Source organism: Pongo pygmaeus, chromosome 8 (assembly GCF_028885625.2).
Source record: "Pongo pygmaeus isolate AG05252 chromosome 8, NHGRI_mPonPyg2-v2.0_pri, whole genome shotgun sequence".
Classification (NCBI taxonomy): domain Eukaryota; kingdom Metazoa; phylum Chordata; class Mammalia; order Primates; family Hominidae; genus Pongo; species Pongo pygmaeus.
In genome coordinates, this window is record NC_072381.2 from 39,541,172 (window position 1) to 39,561,438 (window position 20,267).

The following is a 20,267-nucleotide window of genomic DNA, read 5'->3' on the forward strand; positions in this document are numbered from 1 at the left end:
CACACATCACAAAGCAATTTCTCAGATGTCTTCCTTCTAGTTCTTATCCAGGGATATTCATTTTTTCACCACTGCCCTCAATGAGCTCCAAAATGGCCAATTGCAGAATGGACAAAAACAGTGTTTCCAAAATACTGAAGCCATAGAAATGTTTAACTCTGTGAGATGAATGCACACAACACAAAGAAGTCTCTCAGTAAGCTTCTTTCTAGTTTTTACTTGAAGATGTTTACTTTCTCACCATCAGCCTCAATGCTCACTGAAATATCCCTTTGCAGATTCTACAAAAACACTGTTTGCAAACTCCTGAAAGAAAAGAAAGCTTTAACACTGCCAGATGAATGCAGGTAGCACAAACCTGTTTCTCAGATAGCTTTCTTTTAGTTTTTTATCCTGGGATATTCGCTTTTTCTCCTTTGGCCTCAATGAGCTCCCAAGTGTCCATTCACAGAATGGACAAAAACAGTGTTTCCAAACTACTGAATCTATAGGAGTTTTTAACTCTGTGAGATGAATGCACACATAACAAAGCAGGTTCTTAGAAAACTTCTTTCTTGTTTTTGTCTGAAGATGTTTTCTTTTCCACCATAGGCCTCAAAGCTCTCTGAATTATCCTTTTTCAGATTTGACAAAAACAGTGTATACAAACTTCTGAAGGAAAAGAAAGGTTTACCTCTGTGAGATGAATGCATACATAAGAAAGTCTTTCTCAGACAGCTCCTTTCTAGATGAAGATACTTCCTTTTTTACCATAGCTACAATGCTTTCCCAAATATCCCTTCACACATTCTACAAAAACAGTGTTTCAAAACGGCTGAAAGAAAAGAGATGTTTAACTCTGTGAGGTGAATGCACGCATAATAAAGTGGTTTCTCAGATAAGTTCTTTCTAGTTTTTATCCTTGGATATTACCTTTTTGTCATTGGCCACAATGAGAACCCAAATGTCCTTTCCCAGAATAAGGAAAAAAAGTGTATCCAAGCTGCTGAATCCACAGACAGGTTTAACTCTCTAAGTTGAATGTACACAACATAAAGCAGCTTCTCAGAAAGCTTCTTTCTACTTTTTGTCTGAAGATGTTTCCTTTTTCACCACATGCCTCAATAGGCTCCAAAATATCCCTTCACATATTCTATAAAAGCAGTGATTTCCAAGTGCTGAATGAAAAGAAAAGTTTAACTCTGTTAGTTGAATGCACACATCACAAACTGTTTCTCAGATTCTTTCCTTCTATTTTTTATCCTGCTATATTCTATTTTTCTCCATTGTCCTCAATGAGCTCCCAAATATCCATTTGTACAAAGGACAAAAACAATGTTTCCAAACTGCTGAATCCAAAAAATAGTTTAAGTCTGTGAGATGAATGCAAACATCAAAAAGTAGGTTCTCAGAAAGCTTCTTTATTGTTTTTATCTGAAGACGTTTGCTTTTTCACCATAGGCCTCAATGCTCTCTGAAATAACCCTTTGGAAATTCTTCAAAGACATAGCACACTGAGGGCTGTGTTGGAAAAGGAAATGCCTTCAGAGACAAACTAGACAGAAGTTTTCTGAGAAGCTGCTTTGCGATGTGAGCATTCATCTTACAGAATTAAAACTTTCTTTTGATTGGGCAGTTTGGAAACTCTGTATTTGTAGAATTGCAAAGGGATATTTCAGAGTGCACTGTTGCCTATGGTGAAGAATTAAATATCTTCAGATAAAAACTAGAAAGAAGCTTTCTGAGAAACTGTTTTGTGATGTGTGCCTTCAACTCACATAGTTAAACCTGCTTTTTGAGAAGTTTGGAAATACAGTTTTTGAAGAATCTGGATGGGATATTTGGGAGCATATTTAAGCCTATGGTGATAAAATAAATATCTTTGGATAAAAACTATAAAGAAGCTTTTTGAGAAGCTGCTTTGTGATGTGTCCTTTCAACTCAGACAGATAAATTTTTTTTTTTTGACTGAGCAGTTTGGGAACCCTGTTTTTCTGTAATCTGAGAAGCAATGTTTGGTAGCACAAAAAGGCCTATGGTGAGCAAGGAAATAACTTCAGGTAAAAACTAGATAAAAGCATTGTGTGAAACTGCTTTCTGGTGTGTGGGTTAATCTCACAGAGTTAAATCCTTCTTTTGATGGATCAGTTCAGAACCACTGTTTTACAGAATCTGTGAAGGGATACTTTGGAGCACATTAAGGCTTATGGTGGAAAAGGAAATATCTTCAGAGAAGAAATAGTCACCTTTTCTGAGAAACTGATGTCTGATGGGTGTGTTCGTCTCACAAAGTTAAATACTTCTTTTAATGGAACAGTTCAGAAACACTGTTTTTATAGATATGTGAAGGGATAGTTTGGAGTGCATCGAGGCCTATGATGGAAGAGAATATATCTTCAGAGAAGAATTAGACCGAATCTACTTGAGAATCTGCTTTGTGATGAGTGCATTCATTTCACACATTTATACATGTCTATTGATTGAGCAGTTTGAAAACACTGTGTTTGTGGTAAATGCAAAGGTATATTTTGGGTCGCACAGAGGTCTATGGTGAAAAAGGAAATATCTTCAAATAAAAACTAGAAATAGGCTTTCTGAGAAGCCTCTTTGTGATGTGTGCATTCAATTCACAGAGTTAAATTTTGTGTTGATTGACCAGTTTGGAAATACTATTTCTGTAGAATCTGCAATGGTATATTTGGGAGCATGTTGAAGCCAAAGGTAATAACTTTAGATAAAAACTACAAAGAAGCATTTTGAGAAACTGTTTTATGATGTGTGCATTCATCTCACAGAGGTAAACTTTTCTTTTGACTGAGCACTTTGGAAACTGTTTTTGCAAAATTTGCAAAGCAATATTGGGAAGTGCAAAAAGCTTATAGTAGAAGGAGTCAAGATGGCTGAATAGGAACAGCTCCGGTCTACAGCTCCCAGCATGAGTGATGCAGAAGATGGGTGATTTCTGCATTTCCATCTGAGGTACCGGGTTCATCTCACTAGGGAGGGCCAGTCAGTGGGTGCAGGACAGTGGGTGCAGCACACTGTGTGCCAGCCGAAGCAGGCTGAGGCATTGCCTCACTTGGGAAGTGCAAGGGGTCAGGGAATTCCCTTTCCTGGTCAAGGAAAGGGGTGACAGACGGCACCTGGAAAATCGGGCCACTCCCACCCCAATACTGCACATTTCCGATGGGTTTAGGAAACGGCAAACCAGGAGATTATATCCCACCCCTGGCTTGGAGGGCCCTAAACCCATGGAGTCTCACTGATTGCTAGCACAGCAGTCTGAGATCAAACTGCAAGGTGGCAGCGAGGCTGAGGGAGGGAGGCCAGCCATTGCCCAGGCTCGCTTAGGTAAACAAAGCAGCTGGGAAGCTTGGACTGCATGAAGCCCACAACAGCTCAAGGAGGCCTGCCTGCCTCTGCAGGCTCCAGCTCTGGGGCAGGGCACAGACAAACAAAAAGACAGCAGTAACCTCTGCAAACTTAAATGTCCCTGTCTGACAGCATTGAGGAGAGCAGTGGTTCTCCCAGCAAACAGCTGGAGACCTGAGAACAGGCAGACTGCCTCCTCAAGTGGGTCCCTGACCCCTGACCCTCGAGCAGCCTAATTGGGAGGCATCCCCCGGTAGGGGCAGACTGACACCTCACACGGCCGGGTACACCTCTGAGACAAAATTTCCAGAGGAATGATCAGACAGCAGCATTTGCAGATCATGAAAACCTGCGGTTCTGCAGACACCGCTGCTGATACCCAGGCAAACAGGGTCTGGAGTGGATCTCTAGCAAACTCCTACAGACCTGCAGCTGAGGTTCTGCCTGTTAGAAGGAAAGATAACAAACAGAAAGGACATCCACAACAAATAAACATTTGTACAACACCATCAGCAAAGACCAAAAGCAGGTAAAACCACAAAGATGGGAAAAAAACGGAGCAGTAAAACTGGAAACTCTAAAAAGCAGAGCGCCTCTCCACCTCCAAAGGAACGCAGTTCCTCACCAGCAATGGAACAAAGCTGGATGGAGGATGACTTTGACGGGTTGAGAGAAGAAGGCTTCAGACGATCAAACCACTCCGAGCTACAGGAGGAAATTCAAACCAAAGGCAAAGAAGTTGAAAACTTTGAAAAAAATTTAGACGAATGTATAACTAGAATAACCAATACAGAGAAGTGCTTAAAGGAGCTGATGGAGCTGAAAGCCAAGGCTCGAGAACTACATGAAGAATGCAGAAGCCTCAGGAGCTGATGTGACAAACCGGAAGAAAGGGTATCAGTGATGGAAGATGAAATGAATGAAATGAAGTGAGAAGGGAAGTTTAGACAAAAAAGAATAAAAAGAAATGAACAAAGCCTCCATGTAATATGGGACTATGTGAAACGACCAAATCTACGTCTGATTGGTGTACCTAAAAATGATGGGGAGAATGGAACCAAGTTGGAAAACACTCCACAGGATATTATCCAGGAGAACTTCACCAATCTAGCAAGGCAAGCCAACATTCAGATTCAGGAAATACAGAGAGCACCACAAAGATACTCCTCGAGAACAGCAACTCCAAGACACATAACTGTCAGATTCACCAAAGTTGAAATGAAGGAAAAAATGTTAAGGGCAGCCAGAGAGAAAGGTCGGGTTACCCATAAAGGGAAGCCCAGCAGACTAACAGCAGATCTCTCAGCAGAAACTCTACAAGCCAGAAGAGAGTGGGGGCCAATATTCAACATTCTTAAAGAAAACAATTTTCAACCCAGAATTTCATATCCAGCCAAACTAAGCTTCAAAAGTGAAGGAGAAATAAAATACTTTACAGACAAGCAAATGCTTAGAGATTTTGTCACCACCAGGCCTGTCCTAAAAGAGCTCCTGAAGGAAGCACTAAACATGGAAAGGCACAACTGGTACCAGCCACTGCAAAATCATGCTAAAATGTAAAGACCATCGAGACTGGGAAGAAACTGCATCAACTAACGAGCAAAATATCCAGCTAACATCATAATGACAGGATCAAATTCACACATAACAATATTAACTTTAAACGTAAATGGACTAAATACTCCAGTTAAAACACACCGATTGGCAAATTGGATAAAGAGTCAAGATCCATCAGTGTGCCATATTCAGGAAACCCATCTCATGTGCAGAGACACACATAGGCTCAAAATAAAAGGATGGAGGAAGATCTATCAAGCAAATGGAAAACAAAAAAAGGCAGGGGTTGCAATCCTAGTCTCTGATGAAACAGACTTTAAACCAACAAAGATCAAAAGAGACAAAGAAAGCCATTACATAATGGTAAAGGGATCAATTCAACAAGAAGAGCTAACTATCCTAAATATATATGCACCCAATACAGGAGCACCCAGATTCATAAAGCAAGTCCTAAATGACCTACAAAGAGACTTAGACTCCCACACAATAATAATGGGAGACTTTAACACCCCACTGTCAACAAGAGACAGATCAATGAGACAGAAAGTTAACAAGGATACCCAGGAATTGAACTCAGCTCTGCACCAAGGGGAAATAATAGACATCTACAGAACTCTCCGCCCGAAATCAACAGAATATACATTTTTTTCAGCACCACACTACACCTATTCCAAATTTGACCACTTAGTTGGAAGTAAAGCTCTCCTCAGCAAGTGTAAAAGAAAACAAATTATAACAAACTGTCTCTCAGACCACAGTGCAATCAAATTAGATCTCAGGATTAAGAAACTGACCCAAAACCACACAACTACATGGAAACTGAACAACCTGCTCCTGAATGACTACTGGGTACATAACGAAATGAAGGCAGAAATAAAGATGTTCTTTGAAACCAATGAGAACAAAGACATAACATACCAGAATCTCTGAGACACTTTCAAAGCAGTGTGTAGAGGGAAATTTATAGCACTAAATGCCCACAAGAGAAAGCAGGAAAGATCCAAAATTGACACTCTAACATCACAATTAAAAGAACTAGAAAAGCAAGAGCAAACACATTCAAAAGCTAGCAGAAGGCAAGAAATAACTAAAATCAGAGCAGAACTGAAGGAAATAAAGATGAAAAAACACTTCCAAAAATTAATAAATCCGGGAGCTGGTTTTTTGAAAGGATCAACAAAATTGATAGACCACTAGCAAGATTAATAAAGAAAAAAAGAGAGAAGAAACAAATAGACACAATAAAAATAATAAAGGGGATATCACCACCGATCCCACAGAAATAGAAACTACCATTAGAGAATATTACAAACACCTCTACACAAATAAACTAGAAAGTCTAGAAGAAAGGGATAAATTCCTTGACACATACACCCTCCCAAGACTAAACCAGGAAGAAGTTGAATTTCTGAATAGACCAATAACAGGCTCTGAAATTGTGGCAATAATCAATAGCTTACCAACCAAAAAGAGTCCAGGATTAGATGGATTCACAGCCGAATTCTACCAGAGGTACAAGGAAGAGCTGGTACCATTCCTTCCAAAACTATTCCAATCAATAGAAAAAGAGGGAATCCTCCCTAACTCATTTTATGAGGCCAGCATCATCCTGATACCAAAGCCGGGCAAAGACGCAACCAAAAAAGGGTATTTTAGACCAATATACTTGATGAACATTTATGCAAATATCCTCAATAAAATACTGGCAAACTGAATCCAGCAACACATCAAAAAACTTATCCACCATGATCAAGTGGGCTTCATCCCTGGGATGCAAGGCTGGTTCAATATATGCAAATCAATAAATGTAATCCAGCATATAAACAGAACCAAAGATAAAAACCACATGATTATCTCAATAGATGCAGAAAAGGCCTTTGACAAAATTCAACAACCCTTCACGCTAAAAACTCTCAATAAATTAGGTATTGATGGGACTTATCTCAAAATAATAAGAGCTAACTATGACAAACCCACAGCCAATATCATATTGAATGGGCAAAAACTGGAAGCATTCCCTTTGAAAACTGGCACAAGACAGGGATGCCCTCTCTCCCCACTCCTATTCAACATAGTGTTGGAAGTTCTGGCCAGGCAATTAGGCAGGAGAAGGAAATAAATTGTATTCAATTAGGAAAAGAGGAAATCAAATTGTCCCTGTTTGCAGATGAAATGATTGTATATCTGGAAAACCCGTTGTCTCAGCCCAAAATCTCCTTAAGCTGATAAGCAACTTCAGCAAAGTCTCAGGATACAAAATTAATGTACAAAAATCACAAGCATTCTAATACTTAGGAATCCAACTTACAAGGGATGTGAAGGACCTCTTCAAGGAGAACTATAAACCACTGCTCAGTGAAATAAAAGAGGATACAAACAAATGGAAGAACATTCCATGCTCATTGGTAGGAAGAATCAATATCGTGAAACTGGCCATATTGCCCAAGGTAATTCATAGATTCAATGCCATCCCCATCAAGCTACCAATGACTTTCTTCACAGAATTGGAAAAAACTACTTTAAAGTTCATATGAAACCAAAAAAGAGCCCACATTGCCAATTCAATCCTAAGCCAGAATATCAAAACTTGAGGCATCACACTACCTGACTTCAAACTATACTACAAGGCTACAGTAACCAAAACAGCATGGTACTGGTACCAAAACAGAGATATAGATCAATGGAACAGAAGAGAGCCCTCAGAAATAATGCCGCATATCTACAACTCTCTGATCTTTGACAAACTTCAGAAAAAGAAGCAATGGGGAAAGGATTCCCTATTTAACAATTGGTGCTGGGAAAACTGGCTAGCTATATGTAGAAAGCTAAAACTGGATATGTTCCTTACACCTTATACAAAAATTTATTCAAGATGGATTAAAGACTAAAACTGGATATGTTCCTTACACCTTATACAAAAATTAATTCAAGATGGATTAAAGACTTAAACGTTAGACTTAAAACCATAAAAAACCTAGAAGAAAACCTAGGCATTACCATTCAGGACATAGGCATGGGCAAGGACTTCATGTCTAAAACACCAAAAGCAATGGTAACAAAAGCCAAAGTTGACAAATGGGATCTAATTAAACTAAAGAGCTTTTGCACAGCAAAAGAAACTACTGTCAGAGTGAACAGGCAACCTACAAAATGGGAGAAAATATTCACAACCTACTCATCTGACAAAGGGCTAATATCCAGAATCTACAATGAACTCCAACAAATTTACAAGAAAAAAAAAAACAACCACATCAAAAAGTGGGTGAAGGATATGAACAGACGCTTCTCAAAAGAAGACATTTATGCAGCCAAGGGACACATGAAAAAATGCTCATCATCACTGGCCATCAGAGAAATGCAAATCAAAACCAAAGTGAGATACCATCTCACACCAGTTAGAATGGCAATCATTAAAAAGTCAGAAAACAACAGGTTGTGGAGAGGATGTGGAAAAATAGGAACACTTTTACACTGTTGGTGGGACTGTATACTAGTTCAACCTTTGTGGAAGTCAGTGTGGCAATTCCTTAAGGATCTAGAACTAGAAATACCATTTGACCCAGCCATCCCATTACCAGGTATATACCCAAAGGACTATAAATCATGCCGCTATTAAGACACATGCACACGTATGTTTTTTGTGGCACTATTCACAATAGCAAAGATTTGGAACCAACACAAATGTCCAACAATGATAGACTGGATTAAGAAAATGTGGCACATATACACTGTGGAATACTATGTAGCCATAAAAAATGATGAGTTCATGTTCTTTGTAGGGACATGGATGAAATTGGAAATCATCATTTCTCAGTAAACTATCACAAGGAGAAAAAACCAAACACCGCATATTCTCACTCATAGATGGGAATTGAACAATAAGAACACATGGATACAGGAAGGGGAACATCACACTCTGGGGACTGTTGTGGGTTGGGGGGAGGAGGGAGGGATACCATTAGGAGATATACCTAATGCTAAATGGCGAGTTAATGGGTGCAGCACACCAGCATGGCACATATAGAGCGAACCTGCACATTGTGCACATGTACCCTAAAACTCAAAGTATAGTAATAAAAAATAAAAAAAAAGCCTATAGTAAAAAAGGAAATGTCTTGAGGGAAAAACTGGTAGGAAGCACTATGAGAAACTGCTTTCTGATCTGTGCATTCATCTCACAGAGTTAAGTCCTTCTTTTGAATGAACACTTTGGAAACACTGCTTTTGTAGAATCTGTGAAGGGATATTGGGGAGTACATTGAGGCCTGTGGGGGAAAAGGAACTATCTTCAGGGAAGAACTAGACAGAAGCTTTCTGAGAAACTGCTTTGTGATGTGTACATTCATCTCACATAGTTAAACTTTTCTTTTGATTGAGCTGTTTGGAAACAATGTTTTTCTAGAATCTGGAAAGGGATATCTGGGAGTGCATTGAAGCCTATGATGAAAAGAAAATATCTTCAGGTGAAAACTAGAAATAAGCTTTTTGAGGAACTCCTTTGTGATGCATGCATTCTTCTCACAGAGAGAAGCTTTTCTTTTGACTGAGCAGTTTGGAAAAAAATGTTTTTGTATAATCTGTGAAGCTATGTTTTGTAGCACAAAAAGGCCTATGGTGAACAAGGAAATATCTTATGATAAAAACAGCAATGAAGCGTTATGAGAAACTGCTTCCTGATATGTGTGTTCTTCTCACAGAGTTAAATCCTGCTTTTGATGAAACAGTGCACAAAAACCGTTTTCATAGAATCTGCAAAGGCATATTTGGGAGCACATTGAGGCCTATGGTCGAAAAGGAAATATCATCAGAGAAGAACCAGACAGAAGTTAGCTGAGGAACTGCTTTGTTATGTGTGTATTCACCTCACTGAGATAAACCTTTATTTTGATTTTGCAACTTGTTAACACTGTTTTTGTAGAATCTGCAAAGAGTTATTGGGGAGTGCACTTAGGAATATGGTGAAAAAGTAAATATCTTCGGATAAAATCTAGAAATCAGCTTTTTGAGAAAGTGCTTTGTGATGTGTGCATTCACCTCACAGAGTTAAATCTTTCTTTTGATACAGCAGTTTGGAAACACTGTTTTTGTATAACCTGTGAAATGATATTAGGTATAACAAAGAGGCCTATGGCGAAGAAGGAGTTATCTTCAAATAAAAAGTGGAAAGAATCTTTCTGAGACATGGATTTGTGATGTGTGCATTCATTTCACAGTGTTAAATGTTTCCTTTTATGGAGACTTTTTGAAAAACCCTTTTGGCAGAATCTGCAAAGAGTTATTTGTGACTACATTGAGGCCTATGGTGAAAAAGGAAATATCTCCAGATAAAAACTAGAAAGAAACTTTCTGAGAAACTGCTTCCTAATGTCTGCATTCATCTGACAGAGTTAAACCTTTCTTTTGATTGAGCAGTTGGGAATCACTGTATTGTTAGAATCTGCAAAGGGATATTTGGGATCGCATGACCCAATGGTGAAAAACGAATTAACTATGGATAAAAATTACGAAGAAGCTTTCTGAGAAACTGCTTCATGATGTGTGCATTCTTCTCAAAGATTTAAACCTGCCATTTATTGAGCAGTTTGGAAAAATTGTTTTTGTAGAATCTGCAAGGGGATATTTGAAAGTGCAGTTAGGCCTACAATGGAAAAGGAAATAAATTTGGATTAAAAACTGGAAAGAAGCATTGTGATAAACTGTTTTCTGGTGTGTGCATTCATCTCACAGAGTTAAGTTCTTCTTTTCATGGAACAGTTGGAAAACACTGTTTTTGTAGAATTTGCGAAGGGATATTTGGGAGCACCTTGAGGCCTAACTTTGGAAAGGAAATATCTTCATTGAAGAACTAGACAGAAGCTTTCTGAGAAACTTCTTTGTGATGTGTGCATTCGTCTGACAGACTTAAACCTTTCTTTTGATTGAGAAGTTTGGAAACACTGCAAAGGGATATTGGGGATCACAGTGAGGCCTATGGTGAAAAGGATATGTCTTGAGATAAAAATTAGAAAGAAGCTTTTCGAGAAACTGCCTTGTGATGGATGCATTCATCTCACAGACATAAACTTTTCTTTCAACTGAGCACTTTGTAAACACTGTTTTTGTATAATATATTATGGGATATTTTGGAAGACTCTGAAGCCTATGGTGGTAAAGGAAATACCTTCAGATATAAACTAGAAAGAATGTGTTTGAGAAACAGCTTTGTGATGTGTGTATTCATCTCACAGAGTTATATCTCTCTTTTGATTGATCAGTTTAGAAACACTCTTTTTGTAGAATCTGCAAAAGGATATTTAGGGGCACACATAGTCTATGGTGAAAAACGAAATAACTTCAGATAAAAACTACAAAGAAACTTTCTGAGAAACTGCTTTGTGATGTGTGCATTCTTCTCACAGAGTTAAATGTTCCTTTTGATTGAGCAGTTTGGACCCACTGTTTTTGTAGGATCTGCAAAGTGATATTTTTGAGCACACTGATTTCTATGGTGAAAAAGAAAATATTTTTGGATAAAAACTAGAAAGAAGCTTTTTTAGAAAATGATTTGTAAAGTACACATTCATGTCACAGACGTGAACTTTTGTTTTGACTGAGTAGTTTGCAAATACTCTTTTTGTAGAATCTGCAAAGTAATGGTAGGAATGTGAAATGCCTATGGTGAACAAGGAAATATTTTCAGATAAAAACTGGAAGGAAACGTTATGAGAAACTGATTTTTGATATGTGCATTCCTCTCATGGAGTTAAATCATTCTTTTCATGGAGCAGTTCAGAAACAATGTTTTTATAGAATCCACAAAAGGATATCTGGGAGCATGTTGAGGCCTATGGTGGAAAAGGAAATATCTTTGGAGAAAAACGGGAAAGAAGCTTTCTGAGACACTGATTTATCAAGTATGCATTCATTTCACAGTGGTAAATTTTTCCTTTGATGGAGCCGTTTGGAAACACCCTTTTAGTAGAATCTGTGAAGGGTTATTAGGGAGCACATTGAGGCCTACAATGAAAAAGGAAATATCTCCAGTTTAAAAATAGTAAGATGCTTTCTGAGAAACTTCTCTGTGATGTGTGCATTCATCTCACAGAGTTAAAACTTTGTTTTGATACAGCAGTTTGGAAACACTGTTTTTGGATAATCTGCAAAGTGATAATTGGTAGCCTGAAGATGCCTATGGTGAAAAAGTAAATATCTTCAGATAAAAACTGGAAAGAAGCTTTCTGAGACACTGATTAGTGATTTGTGCCTTAATTTCACAATGTTAATCTTTCCTTTGATGGCACTGTTTGGAAACACCATTTTCGCAGAGTCTGTGAAGAGTTATTTTGCAGAGCATTGAGGCCTACTGTGAAAAAGGAAATATCTCCAGATAAAAACTAGAAAGAAGTTTTCTGAGACACTGCCTTTTATGTGTGCACTCATCTCACAGAGTTAAACTTTTCTTTTGATTGAGCAGTTTGGAAAAAATCTTTTTGTAATATCTGTGAAAGAATATTTGGTAACACACTGAGACCTACTGTGAAAAAGGGAATAACTTCGGATAAAAACTACAAATAAGCATTCTGAGAAACCCCTTTGTGATGTCTACGTTCTTCTCACAATTTTAAATTTTTATTTTCATTGAGCAGTTTTAAAACACTGTTTTTGTAGAATCTGCAATGGAATATTGGAATGCGCATTTAGCCCCATGGTGAAAAAAGAAATATCTTCAATAAAAACCAGAAAGAAGATCTTTGAAGAACTGCTTTGTTATGTGTTCATTTATGTCACAGAGTTAAACGTTTCTTTTGATCGATCAGTTTGGAAACACTGTTTTTGTAAAATCTGCAAAGAGATGTTTGGGAGCCTAGGAGGTCTATGGTGAAAAAGGAAATAACTTCAGATAAAAAATTGAAAGAAGCTTTCTGAGAACTGCTTTGGAATGTGTGCATTCTTCCCACAGGGTTAAATGTTTCTTTCAATTGAGAAGTTTGGAAACACTGTTTTTGTAGAATCTGCAAAGGGATATTCCGGAGCACACTGAGGACTATGGTGAAAAAGAAAATATCTTTGGACAAAAACTAGAAGGAAACATTTTGAGAAACTGCTTTGTAATGTATGCATTCATCTCACAGACTTAAATCCTTATTTGGATGGAACAGTTCAGAAACACTGTCTTTATGTAATCTGCAAAGGGATATTTGGGAGCACATTGAGGCCTATGTTGTAAAAGGAAATACTTCATAGAAGATGTAGTCAGAATCTATCTGAGAAACTAGTTTGTGCTGTGTGCGTTCATCTCACAGACTTTAAACTTCGTTTTGATGGAGAAGTTTGGAAACATTGCTTCTGTAGAATCTGTGAAGGGATATTTGGGAGTGTTATGAGGCCTACGGTGGAAAAAGAAATATATTTAGAGAAGAACTAGACTGAAGCTATCTGAGACACACTTTGTGATGTGTGCCTTCATGTCAAAGAGATAAACGTATATTTTCATTGCACAGTTTGGAAGCACTGTTTTGTATAATCTGCAAAGGGATATTTTTGAGTGCATTGAAGCCTAGAGTGAAAAAGGAAACATCTTCGGATAAAAACCAGAAAGGAGCTTTTTGAGAAACTTCTTTGTGATGTGTGCATTCATCTCACAGAGTTAAACCTTTCTTTGATTGATCAGTTTGGAAACACTGATTTTGTAAAATCTGCAAAGGTATATTTGAGAGTGCACAGATGCCTATAGTGAAAAAAACAAATATTCGGATAAAAACTAGAAAGAAGATTTTTTGAGAAAAAGTTTTGCGGTGTGTATTTTCAACTCATGGAGATAAACGAGTTTCTTAATTGAGCCGTTTGGAAACACTGTTTTAGTACTATCTTCGATGTGATATTTGGGAGTACTTTGAAGTCTTTGGTGATGAAATATCTTAGGATAAGAACTAGGATGAAGATTTTTGAGAAAGTACTTTGTGATGTGTGCATTCATCTCACAGAGTTAAAACTTTCTTTTGAATGAGTAGTTTGGAAACACTGCTTTTGCAAAATGTGTGAAACAATATTTTGTATCAACAAAAAGCCTACAGTGAAAAACAAAATACCTTCAGATAAAAACAGGAAAGAATCATTATGAGAAACTGCTTTATGATGTGTGTATTCATCTCACTGAGGTAAGCTCTTCTTTTGATGGAAGAGTTTGGAAACACTGTTTTTGTAGAATCTGTGAAGGGATATTTGGGAGTGCTTTGAGGCCTATAGTGGAAAAGGAAATATCTCCAGAGAAGAACTAGAGAAGCTATCTGAGAAACTGCTTAGTGACATGTGCATTCACCTCACAGGTTTAAACCTTTCTTTCATTGCGCAGTTTGGAAACACTGTTTTTGTAGAATCTGCAAATGTATATTTTGGAGGGCACTGAGGTCTATGGTGAAAAAAGAAATGTCTTTGGATAAAAACTAGAAATAAGCTTTTTGGGAAATAACTTTGTGATGTGTGCATTCAACTCACAGGGATAAATCTGTTTTTTTGATTGAGCATTTTGGAAACACTATTTTTGAAGAATCTGCAAAGGGATATTTAGGAGTGCATTGAAACCTACAGTGAAAAAGCAAATATCTTCACATAAAAACTAGAAAGAAGCCTTTTGAGAAACTGCTTTGTGAAGTGTGCATTCATCTCGCAGAGATAAACCTTTCTTTTGACTCAGCAGTTTGGTAACACTGTTTTTGCAAAATCTGTGATGCGATATTAGGTAGTGCAAAAAAGCCTATGGTGAATAGCGAAATATCGTCACATAAAACCTGGAAGGAAGTGTTATGAAAAACTGCTTCCTGACGTGTGCATTCATATTACAGTGTTAAGTCCTTCCTTTAAAGAACAGTTTGGAAACACTCTTTTTGTAGAATCTGTGAAGGGATATTTCGGAGCTCATGGAGGACTGTCGTGGAAAAGGAAATATTTTCAGAGAAGAACTACACAGAAGCTTTCTGAGAAACTGGTTTGTGATGTGTGCATTCATCTCACAGAGTGAAACCTTTCTCTTTACTGAGTTGTTTAGAAACACTGTTTTTGTTGAATTTGTGAAATGATATTTCGTAGAACATTGAACCAATGGTGAAATTGGAAATATCTTTGGATAAAAACTAGAAAGAAGATTTTGAGAAACTGCTTTCAACTCAGAGTGTGAAACCTGTGTTTTGATTGGTCAGTTTTGAAACACTGTTTTTGTATTTGAAACAGAGTACAATCTGCAACAGGATATTTGGGAGCCCAATGAAATATTGTGATAAACAAAAAATCTTCGAATCAAAACTAGAAAGAAGCTTTCTGAGATGCTGCTTTGTAATGTGTGTATTCATCTGACTGATGTAAAACTTTCTTTTGGCTGAGAAGTTTGGAAACACTGTTTTTGCAAAATCTTTGAGGCGATATTTTGTACCACCAAAAAGCCTATGGTGAAAAGGGAATATCTTCAGATAAAAACTTGAAAGAAGTGTTATGAGAAACTGCTTTGTGATATGAGAATTCATCTCATAGAGTTAAGTCCTTTTCATGGAACAGTTTGGAAACACTGTTTTTGTTGAATCTGTAAAGGGATATTTGGGAGCACATTGAGGCTTGTGGTAGAAAAGGAAATATCTTCAGAGAAGGACTAGACAGAAGCTTTCTGAGAAACTGCTTTGTGAAGTACGTATTCAAGAGTTAAATTTTTCTTTTGATGGAGCTGTTTGTTAACCTTTTTTTGTATAAACTGCAAAGGGGTATTTTGGAGTGCATTGAGGCCTAAGTTGAAAATCACAATGTTGTTAGCAAAAACTACAAAGAAGCTTTCTCAGAAATTGCTTTGTGATGTGTGCATTCATCTCACAGAGTTATACATTTCTTTTGATTGGGCCGTTTGAAAGCACTGTTTTTGTAAAATCTGCAAGGGGATATTAGGGAACCCATTGAGGCCTGTGGTGAAAAGAGAAATATCTTCAGAGAAAAACTAGCAATAAGCTTTCTGAGAAACTGCTTTGTGATGTGTACATTCATCTGACAGGGTTAAAATTTTCTTTTGAAGGAGCAGTTTCTCAACCCTGTTTTTGTATAAACTGCCATGAGATATATTAGAGTGCATTGAAGCCTGTGGTGAAAAGAGAAATATCTTTTTTTTTCTTTTATTATTATTATTATTATTATACTTTAGGTTTTATGGTACATGTGCACAATGTGCAGGTAAGTTACATATGTATACATGTGCCATGCTGGTGCGCTGCACCCACTAACTCGTCATCTAGCATTAGGTATATCTCCCAATGCTATCCCTCCCCCCTTCCCCCACCCCACAACAGTCCCCGAAGTGTGATGTTCCCCTTCCTGTGTCCATGTGTTCTCATTGTTCAATTCCCACCTATGAGTGAGAATGTGCGGTGTTTGGTTTTTTGTTCTTGCGATAGTTTACTGAGAATGATGATTTCCAATTTCATCCATGTCCCTACAAAGAACATGAACTCATCATTTTTTATGGCTGCATAGTATTCCATGGTGTATATGTGCCACATTTTCTTAATCCAGTCTATCATTGTTGGACATTTGGGTTGGTTCCAAGTCTTTGCTATTGTGAATAATGCCACAATAAAGAGCCCGCATCACCAAGTCAATCCTAAGCCAAAAGAACAAAGCTGGAGGCATCACACTACCTGACTTCAAACTATACTACAAGGCTACAGTAACCAAAACAGCATGGTACTGGTACAAAAACAGAGATATAGATCAATGGAACAGAATAGAGCCATCAGAAATAATGCCACATATCTACAAGTATCTGATCTTTGACAAACCTGACAAAAACAACAAATGGGGAAATGATTCCCTATTTAATGAATGGTGCAGAGAAAACTGGCTAGCCATATGTAGAAAGCTGAAACTGGATCCCTTCCTTACACCTTATACAAAAATCAATTCAAGATGGATTAAAGACTTAAATGTTAGACCTAAAACCATAAAAACTCTAGAAGAAAACCTAGGCATTACCATTCAGGACATAGGCATGGGCAAGTACTTCGTGTCTAAAACACCAAAAGCAATGGCAACAAAAGCCAAAATTGACAAATGGGATCTAATTAAACTAAAGAGCTTCTGCACAGCAAAAGAAACTGCCATCAGAGTGAACAGGCAACCTACAAAATGGGAGAAAATTTTCACAACCTACTCATCTGACAAAGGGCTAATATCCAGAATCTACAATGAAGTCCAACAAATTTACAAGAAAAAACAAACAACCCCATCAAAGAGTGGGCAAAGGACATGAACAGACACTTCTCAAAAGAAGACATTTATGCAGCCAAAAAACACATGAAAAAATGCTCACCATCACTGGTCATCAGAGAAATGCAAATCAAAACCACAATGAGATACCACCTCACACCAGTTAGAATGGCAATCATTAAAAAGTCAGGAAACAACAGGTGCTGGAGAGGATGTGGAGAAATAGGAACACTTTTACACTGTTGGTGGGACTGTAAACTAGTTCAACCCTTGTGGAAGTCAGTGTGGCGATTCCTCAGGGATCTAGAACTAGAAATTCCATTTGACCCAGCCATCCCATTACTGGATATATACCCAAAGGACTATAAATCATGCTGCTATAAAGAAAAGAGAAATATCTTAAGAGAAAAACTAGAAATAACCTTTTTGAGAAATTGCTTTGTGATGTGTGCATTCACCTAATAGAGTTAAACTTTTCTTTTAAACGGGAAGTTTGGAATCCCAGTTTTTCTATAATCTGCAAAGGGATATTTGGGAGCACAATGAGACCTCTGATGAAAAGAGAATTATCTTCAGAGAAAAACTAGAAAGAAGCTTTCTGAGAAACTGCTTTGTGATGTGTGAATTCATCTCATGGATTTAAACCTTTCCTTTGAAGGAGCAGTTTGGAAACAATGTATTTGCAGAATCTGTGGAGGCATATTTGGGAGCACTTTGAAGCCTAAGGTGAAAAAGGAAATGCTTTCAGAGAAAAACTAGACAGAACCTTTCTGAGAAACTGCTCTGTGATGCCTTCTTTCATCTCACATAATTAAACCTTTCTTTTGCTGTAGCTGTTTGGAAACACTATTTTTGTAGAATCAGTGATGGGATAGTTGGGAATGCATTGAGGGCTGTAGTTAAAATGGAAATATCTTTAGACAAAATCTGTAAAGAAACTTTCTGAGAAATTTCTTTGTGAAGTGTGCATTCATCTCACAGAGGTAAAATTTTCCTTTAACGGGGTAGTTTGGAATCACTGTTTTTGTAGAATGTGTGAAGGGATATTTCAGAGCACATTGAGGCCTATGGTGAAAAGGGAAATATCTTCAGATAAAAACTAGACATAAGCTTTCTGAGAAACTGGTTTATTATGTGTGGTTTCATATCACAGAGTTAGACATTTCTTTTGGTGGAGCAGTTTGGAAACAGTGTTTTTGTAGGATCTGTGAAGGGATATTTCAGAGCACATTAAGGTCTACTGTGAAACAGGAAATATCTTCAGAGAAAAACAAGAAAGAAGCTTTCTGAGAAACAGCTTTGTGATGTGTGTTTTCATCTCACAGAGTTAGACATTTCTTTTGGTGGAGCAGTTTGGAAACAATGTTTTTCTACAGTTTGTGAAGGGATATTTGAGTGCACATTGAGGTCTCTTGTGAAAAAGGAAATATCTTCTGAGAAAAACTAGAAAGAAGCTTTTTGAGAAACTGTTTTTTGATGTGTCCATTCACCTCACAGATTCAACCCTTTCTTTTGATGGAACAGATTGTTATCCCTGTTTTTGTATAATTTATGAAGGGATATTTCAGAGCATATTGAGGCTATTGGTGAAAATGGAAACATCTTTAGAAGAAAACTAGAAAGAAAGTTTCAGAGAAATTGTTTTGTGAAGTGTGCATTCATCTGACAGACTTAAAACTTTCTTTTGAAGGAGCAGTTTTGAAACAGTGTATTCATAGACTCTGCACAGGCATATTTTGGAGCACTTTGAAGCCTACCATGAAAAGGGAAATATCTTCAGATAAAAACTAGAGAGAAGCCTTCTGAGAAATTGCTTTGTGATGTTTGCTTTCGTCTCACAGAATTAAAGCTTTCTTTTGGTGGGGTAGTTTAGAAACACTCTTTTTGTAGAATCTGTGAAGGGATATTTGGGAGCACATTGAGGCTTACTATAGGAAAGGAAATATTTTCATAGAAAAATGAGACAGAAACTTTCTGCAAAACTTCTTTGTGATGTGTGCATTCATCTCACAGAGTTAAATGTTTCTTTTGATGGAGCAGTTTTGAAACACTGTTCTTGTAAAATCTGCAAATGCATATTTGGGAATACATTGAAGTCTACAGTAAAAACATCTTCAAGAGAAAAACTAGAAAGAAACTTTGTGAGAAACTCCTTTGTGATGTGTGCATTCATCTCACAGAGTTAAACTTTCTTCTGATTGAGCAGTTTGGAAGCACTTTTTGTAGAATCTGTGAAGGGATATTTGGAGTGCAATGAGGCCTTTGGTGAAAAGAGAAATATCTTCTGAGAAAAACTAGAAAAAACTTTCGAGAATCCTCTTTGTGATGTGTGTATTCATCTCATAGAGTTAAACATTTCTTTTGATAGAACAGTTTGTTAACCCTATTTTTGTATAAACTGTGAGAGGATATTTGGGAGCATATCATGGCCTATGTTGAAAATGTAAATATCTTTAGACAAAAACTAGAGAGAAACTTTCTGAGAAATTGCTTTGTGATCTGTGCATTTCCCTCACAGAGTTAATCCTTTCTTTTGAAGGAGCAGTTTGGAAAAAGCATATTTGAAGAATCTGCCGAGACATATTTGGGAGTGCTTTGAGGTCTACAGTGAAAAGCGAACAATCTTCAGATAAAAGCTATACAGAAGCTTTCTGATAAACTGCTTTTTGATGTGTGCTTTCATCTCACACAATTAAACCTTTCTTTTTGTGGAGCAGTTTGTAAACACTGTATTTGTAAAACCTTCAAATGTATGTTTTTGAGCACATTGAGTCCTATTGTGAAAAAGGAAATATATTCAGAGAAAAACTAGAAAGAAGCTTTGTGAGAAATTGCTTTATGATGTGTGCATTCATCTCACAGAGGGAAACCTTTGTTTTCATGGAGCAGTTTGTTAACACTGTTTTTCTATAAACTGTGAAAGGATATTTCAGAGAGCATTGAGGCCTAAGGTAAAAATTAAAATATCTTTAGACCAAAACTAGAAAGAAACTTTGTGATAAATTGCTTTGTGATGTGTGCATTCACCTCACAGAGTTAAACCTTGCTTTTGAAAGAGTAGTTTGGAAATACTGTATGGGTAGAATCGGCGAAGGAATATTTGTGAGCGCTTTGAGGCCTATGGTGAAAAGAGAACTATCTTC